Source organism: Gadus morhua, chromosome 1 (assembly GCF_902167405.1).
Source record: "Gadus morhua chromosome 1, gadMor3.0, whole genome shotgun sequence".
In the NCBI taxonomy this organism is placed as follows: domain Eukaryota; kingdom Metazoa; phylum Chordata; class Actinopteri; order Gadiformes; family Gadidae; genus Gadus; species Gadus morhua.
Window position 1 is genome coordinate 20,931,450 of NC_044048.1, and position 8,346 is coordinate 20,939,795.

At 43.1% G+C, this 8,346-nt stretch overlaps 1 long non-coding RNA gene across 1 annotated transcript; it reads right to left on the minus strand.

Annotated features, from left to right (window-relative positions):
• Window positions 1-3,931: 3,931 nt before the first annotated feature.
• On the minus strand, window positions 3,932-5,596 carry LOC115551692 (uncharacterized). Its single transcript, XR_003978195.1, has 4 exons — window positions 5,389-5,596; window positions 4,487-4,554; window positions 4,112-4,200; window positions 3,932-3,997 (listed from the first exon to the last, which is right to left on the minus strand). It is a non-coding gene; the product is annotated as an uncharacterized LOC115551692 (long non-coding RNA).
• Window positions 5,597-8,346: the final 2,750 nt, after the last annotated feature.

Consider the following 8,346-nt stretch of genomic DNA (forward strand, 5'->3'; position numbering starts at 1 on the left):
TCCATCAGGCAGAGCTTTGTGATTTCTACCACTCCTTCTATGGCGCGCCTCCTCTGCTCCTCCTTCTTACCATCCACCTCCTCCTCCTCCTCCCTCTGACTCTCTGAGCATTGTGGGTAATCTGCGTAGAGAACCCTCCAGAGCTTCTTCAGCTCCTTGTCTAGAAAAGCGTGTGCATTCTCCTCAGCCCTCTGGGACACAACAAACATCAAGGAGAACTTTACTCTGAAATAACTGAGGAAATCAGAAGCATCTGTCCTAGATTCACATCCGCTGGTCTAAAGAGGGAAGCCTGGAGACTATGAGCACCACAAGAGATGCTTTCTAATGTTCATGTAGAACTAAAGTAAAATGTCTTTGTGGACATTTACACACCTTGATCAGCTCTGTTTGATGCTGCTGTTCAGACTGACGACTGGCAACCTTTGACCTCTCCTCTAGTGCTCTGTGAAACACACACACACACACACACACACACACACACACACACACACACACACACACACACACACACACACACACACACACACACACACACACATATGCAAATCCAGTGAGGAGAGGGAGGAAGCTCCTCCTTAACATTGTTGAGAATCAAAATAATGACATGAATTAATGCCCTTAAATATGACTTCTTTAGTGCCTTTGTATATGTAATGTTAGTTTCCCTGGGTAAAGGGACATAAGCATCACCTATCGCCTATTGACAATTACTTCAGGGAGGAACGTCCCTCAGCCTCCATTGACTCCCATTCCTTTCCCTGAAAGTGTTGGCGGCTATTGAATAACCTGGGATTCAATGGGAGAGAGGAGGAAAAGTCCTCCTCTGAGTGGATGTGACTAGCTAAGGGATCTGGATCGCGTCAACATCTATTCACGAATAGGCTGGAGCCCTGGCTGTGCTATGAACCAATAAGCAGGAGCCCTGGCTCTGGATCAGCCCAGAGGGAGGGGTTATCCCCTCAAGTCTAGTCTACGAGAACCAACGAACCCTCGCTCAGTCGTATGCCTCGTTTCCACCGAGTGGTGCGCTACTGTTCGTTCAACCCGGTATCGCGCGATTTCGTGCTCATGCGCACAAACGTTATCTATTGAATCGTGTCCCAGAGCACGATAGTCCGACTTTTTTCGTGCTACACAGAACGAAATGTAAACCAATGCATTCTGAATGGGAGTGTTCTCAGACAATTAACGTGCTCCACAAAACGAAACGAGAGAGAAAGAGAGAGGGACAGAGAGACAGAGCGAGAGAGAGAGAGGCTTCAGAATGGTTTGCCGATTTTTTAAGCAGACCACCTTAAAAACTGAAACGAACGTGCTCCACAGAACACGCATTTCTCAGAAAATGAACCTGCTCCACAAAACGATACGAGAGAGAGAAAGAGAGAGAGGGAGGGACAGAGAAAGAGAGCGAGAGAGGCTTCAGAAAGGGTGTGCGCAGATAGTACAGTTAGTCGTTGGAGCTAGTAAAAGTAGCCATTTCAGTATTATTTATCTGTAGTTTTTTGATTAATTCAACACTTTGGTTGTGATGATGTATGAAATAACCCATTCCATCAACTTACAAGTGGAATTAATGGAAATATACTTAAATAAACTTCTAATGAAGTGAAATTAAAGTATAGGCTACTAAAAATGAAGCATGTTAATAGTGTATTACTAAGTGTACTTTTCAGAATCACACTGAATGACAACTATAAGTTTTTGCAATTTAGTATACTTTTTCTAAGTACACTGAAATACAGCTTAAAATTAACTTGCATTAAAGTGAACTGTAAGGAAGTATACTTAAATACACTACTAATAAAGGGAAATTTAAGTATACTTTAATAAAGCATTTTAATAGTGTATTACAAAGGACTTGAAACGAAGTGTACTTTTCAGAAGTACACTAAAGTACCACTTTAAGTATGTGCAACTTAGTATACTTTTTCTAAGTACACTGAAATACAGCTTAAAATGTATTTGCATTAAAGTGCACATCATGGAAGTACACTTAAATACACTTCTAATGAAGTGAAATTAAATTACACTTTAAAAAAGCATTTTAATAGTGTATTACAAAGGACTTGAAACAAAGTGTACTTTTCAGAAGTACACTAAAATACCACTTTAAGTATTTGAAACTTAGTATACTTTTGCTAAGTATACTGAAATACAGCTTAAAATTAACTTAAATTAAAGTGAACTTTACGGAAGTATACTTCAATACACTTCTAATGAAGTGAAATTAAATTACACTTTAAAAAAGTATTTTAATAGTGAATTCCAAAATACTTGAAAATGAGTGTACTTTTCAGAAGTACACTAAGGTACAAATTACAATACACTTACAATAAAGTACACTTTTTATAAGTACACTAAATTACCACTATAAGTATTTGCAATTTAGTATACTTTTTCTAAGTAGCTACACTTAGGTACAATTTAAATAAACTTAAAATAAAGTATACTTTTTAAAAGTACAAAGCAATACCACTTTAAGTATTGCAGAATTAGTATACTTATTTTTAAGCACGTTAAAGTTGAATTTAATGACATCTATTGCGAAGTACACTTTTTAAAAGTACATGTTATGTATACTTTAAATTAAGCACAAAAAGTAAAAGTATACTTATACTAACTTTTGTATAATTGAATTATACTTGTAATACACTAAAGTATACTACTTTTTCACCTGGGTATATATTGCCTAATTATATATATTGCCTATATATATACACACACACACACACACACACACACACGCACACACACACAGGATCTATTGTATTTCCCCTTATTTGTAAACATCAGTATTGAGAGTCTGATAACAACTAACCAAACTGGTCTGTTTTCAGCATCTGTTTTAAACTCCTACCTCTCCTCTTTTTTATTTATTTTTTCACTCTCCATGGAGACACAGCTGGGTCCAGGGGAGTCTGCTCTCTCCTGCTGGACTCTTCTAGAAAAACAAGAATCAGAATGTATGGATGTTTGATAAAGCTGTACCTGTATAATCTCTACGGCTGTCAGGTTCTGGTTGCGGTTGATTGGTTAATCGATATGCACTTGTTGGACCAAATTCTCATTGGTCGGACAGTTTGTGTGTTAGAAATAACATTAATAATGAATAAAAATAATGTTGAAGGGTCCATACTTTCTGTTTTAATAATCATATGGTTTAATAGACTATAAGACTTACAAGACAAGAGGTTCAAACCACCAGGTTTCTCCACGTTGAACTGGCCAATAAGGAAGACCGCTAGTCCTAACTTACTGAACCTTTACTCCACTCCAAACTATTTGATTCCAAAAAGGTAATCGGTCCGGCAGCATTTGGTTAAAAAGGACCACAGAAAAGCGTTCGAGTAAGTGAAAGTATGTCAGCTTATCAGTTAAAATCGCTAGGCATGAGTAGGATTTTCTTCACGCTTCTTTGATTCTCCGTCTACCATCGTGTTTAACGCTCGATAGGCTTTGAGTGTGGACACATACATGACATTGAGGCTAACAGGTAGAGTAGGACGCACTGTGGCTGATTCAGTTGATCTAGAGATAACGTGCACATTGTTTTATTATCATTATTCACCATCCCTAATGATCATTTTAATCAATCCTCACCTTTTCTCAATAGACTGATTTCCATCTTTAAACTTAGTGGGTGGATCCATAGAGTGGTCACTCCTCATGGAGACACAGCTGGGTCCAGGGGAGTCTGCTCTCTCCTTCTGGACTCTTCTAGAAAAAACAAGATCCAGGATTTTCCTCTCATTCTCCCCATGTCAACCACTTCAATAAAACAGCCCTTTTCCACCTAAAGATAATCTCACATCCCGATCTTTCATCGCTGAAGGTACCCTCATCGATGTTTCTGACCGGTCACTCCCTAAATCCTCACCTCTTCTCAATAGACTGATTTCCATCTTTAAAGTCATGAGGTTGATCCATAGAGCGGTCACTCTTCATGGAGACACAGCTGGGTCCAGGGGACTCTGGTCTCCCCTGCTGCTCTGGGCTTCAACACAACACACACACAGCGGTTACTCAGACTAATGATGGAGTCATGATATATCACTGCTGAGCTCTGAGATGGACAACAGTCACAAACAGAGAGAGATCCTCTTCTTACCTCTTAGCTTTGCTCTGGCAGCCGTGTTCCTCAGACAGACTGGTTTTAGAGGTAGGACCCCCCTCTTCTCTCTCCTCATCCATAATAGACTTGAGACCCGGACACACAAACAACTCATTGATCACTTAATTTGCCTTCTGAACTTTAGCTGTTTATTTAGAGAGTAGATCATTGTGACTATGTCACACTAAAACGTTATAAACATCATAGACCATCAATATGAATCCTATAACATGTCAATTTTCAAGTATATAGAGATAAAAGTTACAATGCAAAGGAAGAAACGGAGGTTGTTGAAGTGTTCCTGAAACAAGTAAATCAGGTAAAAGGGAATAAACCGGATCTAGAGAAAGACTGATCTTCATGGCCACTCACTGAGAAAGACTGAAGTTCAGATGAGGAAGTCCAATGAACGTCTCAAGGAGGAGGTGATGTTATGTCATCTGACATGTACGCACGCACACACATTGACACAAACAAACACACACACACACACACGCACACACACACACACACACACACACACACACACACACACACACACACACACACACACACACACGCGCTGCTTGTTTATTCATATTCACACAAACTTTGAGTGATTCTTTAGCTAACAGCAGCCATATATTGCCTAACTGCTGCTAGTATGTGCTGGAGCGTACCACATCTCACTTATTCTACCGCACACTCTATCGACCCCTCACTCTAATCTGGTTGTTCATAATACACCAGTAACATAAAGACCATATAAACGCTAGTAAACTGGTTGTTCATTATTATAAATGAGTAACATAAAGACAATATAAACGGTAGTAAACTGGTTGATCATTATTATATACAAGTAACCAAAAGACAATATAAACGGTAGTAAACTGGTTGTTCATTCAATACCAGTAACCTAAAGACAATATAAACGCTAGTAAACTGGTTGTTCATTATTATAAATGAGTAACCAAAAGACAACATAAACGGTAGTAAACTGGTTGTTCATTCAATACCAGTAACCTAAAGACAATATCAACGGTAGTAAACTGGTTGTTCATTCAATACCAGTAACCTAAAGACAATATCAACGGTAGTAAACTGGTTGATCATTCGATACCAGTAATCTAAAGACAATATAAACGGTAGTAAACTGCAGTTTACTACCGTAAACACGTGTACCGTAAAAAACGTACCGTAAAAAACTTACGATGTTTGTACGTTAAAAAATGTACCGTAAAAAAAAAAAAAAAGTAGGCCGCCATGGCGGCCTACATTATCACATTTTTTCTTACCTTGTCTATTCCGGGATAAAAATGCGTCCCATACGGTATGAAGTTATAAATCTATAAATGTAAGGGAAGCAACAGAGGTTGAGGTGTCCTTAAAACTGTTTATCTGGTTAATAAAAATTATTCAATGTATTAATAATTAATAGATTAAAGCGGATCTAGAGAAAGACTGATCTTCATGGCCGCTCACTGAGAAAGAAAGTTCAGATAAGGAAGTTGTTTCAACATCTCAGGAAAGAAGCGTCATCTGGCATCACGTTATTTCAGAGAAAGAGAAGTTTTGAAATCTCAGACACGCACGCATGCACTTACTTGCAAACACTGATGCACACACACACACATGCACACACGCGGGGACATGCACACACACACAGACACACACACACGCACATACACACACACAAAGTCACACACACGCACAAACACAGACACACTCACACTCACACACACACACACAAACTCACACACACACCACACAATCACACACACACTCACACACACACGCACACTCTTACACACACACCACACAATCACACACACACAGTCACACACACACGAGTTGGGAGTCGAGCAGCGGCGTTCTGCGCAAGCTGGGGGCTTTTCGTGGTGAGTTGGTTCAACCAGACAGTGCATTATATAGTGCTGACGATGAGTGGAAGAGCGTCTCTGCTTCCGCTGCGGTTGACTTTGGTCTGACTTGAGCAACGTCTCTCAGATGAGAGAAGGCGGCTCTGCTGACCCTTCTTACATGTTGATCATAAGAAGGCATCGGGCCCAACAGGACGCCCAGACTCGGGACCCAGCACCTCTGGGAGACAGCGGAGCCGTCACAGTGCCCTAAGGACCCAGAGCCCCCTACTGCACAACCCCCCGCCTCCATCAGCAACCCCCTGAGCCGGGGACGGGCCTGGAGGCCACAGCTGCCACCAGCACCTAGCGGGAGGGGGGCGTACGACCACTCCCTGCTCGGGACGCTCCAGACCCAGCCCCGGCTCTGAGCGCTTCCTCCGTCCCAGGAGACAGAGGCCCCCCACAGTGCAGCAGAGAGGGGCCGGGCTGGGGGGGGCTGGGGAGGGGGACCCCCGGCCCGCGAGGGGAAAGGCCCCGTGTACCGGATCACGCTGACGTCATGAACCACCTGGGCCCCCTCCTCCGGAACCAGGGGGCTCACAGTGCGTCAGTCCCGTCCAGTGTTTGAATCACCCCACCAGCTTCGTGGGGGTCAGCATTCCCACTGGGGGGGGGGGCGATGGCGTCATTAGAGAGCCCTGCCTCTATATTCATACCTACATCATTACACACTTACGGTGTGTAGCCTACATTCTTCTGAAATTGTATAAAATGCCCATGCCAGGTCGCTAATTCTGAAGAAAGAAACACATGCATCGTTGGGAAACAACAAACAACCACAACTTAATCAAGAAAGGATTATGGGAGCATTTTTTTTGTCATTTATTTGACCTTCAGGTTGGGGCAGCGGCGCGCTGAATGCGGGCAGCAGACTAACTGACGTGACTGACAACAAGTGAACACTGAACCAGCCCCACTGACATTACAATATCCATACATCATGGGCCTACTTCGGACACACACCAACAGTGACGATCAAGGCTATATTACAGGGACGGACGATTGCAGAACATAAACGCTATGTAATGCATGGACATAATGCCACTCCTCCTGGCGTTGAAATCAATTAGCTTGCTCCCCTAACTTAAATAAAGGACATACATTATATCACTAAATCTAATAAATATAGGGCAGTATATTGTTTTTGACATCATTTGGCATCGCTGCCAGTGCTGCCGGTGTTTCGTGTTGGAGCAATAGTCGAGTGACGTCAAGTAAACAAAAGTCAAAGATCGATGTATAGTCGTATGACATTAGATTATTCCTCGAAAGATGAGCACAGATTGAGAAATAGAACATAACCAACGCGTTTTAATAATATATGTACTATTTCATTTCCCAAACTCTCCCTTTTTGGGGGGTCCGAATCCCATTCGAGGGGATCAGACCCCTCCCAATCCGGTCTCCCCCCAGAGTCAATGACCCGCATGACCCGGTAGGGACCTCTCCGTCGGGGGGGGGGCTCTCAGTGGGGTTGTGCCGCCCACCGACGCCCCCCAGCCAATAGGCACGTGAGGTGCACCTCAGGGCGTGTCCCCATGAAGCACTAATCCCTGGGTCAGAGGAGCATCGCTGGGTTGAAGGATCTCTAGGGAAGGAGCATCAAACACCGCGGCTACAGCAGTGGTCCCGCCTCCTAAAACCCACCGTGGTTCCTGTTATCCATCCACACACACAAACACACACACACACACACCGAAGACACACACACATACACCATACACACACGCACACACACACACACACAGAAATCAATCCACACAAACACACACACACGCACACACAAACATGCACACAAACATGCACACACAGAAATCAATCAACACACGCAAACACAAAGACACCTATACACACATACACACACACGCACACGCACACACACACACTCACACTGCCTGTCCCTGGTCGCTTCTCGTAAAGAGGAACCACTTGTCTTCCAACAGATTGTGTTTGACTCAACATGGCCGCTCTGACGGCCGTATCAGAAAGACGTCACCATAGCCACTAAAGTGCCCGCCCGGGTGCCTGCCCACCCCCCCACAAACAAACCAAACAGATCCTTGGGGTGTACTGGTCCTTGAATTTCTCTTTCACTGTACCCGGTATTATGGCTGAATATTTGTACTTTACTTCATGTTTTTTATAAATACCGTTTGCTTTCCCCTGCTCCTCTCCATGTGTAGTACAGTGATGGAGCCTTTGTGATGACTGGGAGCACTGGGAGCAGTCAGTTCTGATGAACCACAGGGGGATGCCAGGTCTACCCCCTGAAGGGCCGTGGTCTCCATCACCCTCTGGCTCCAGGTCTGTTATACCGCTAATATCACGGCT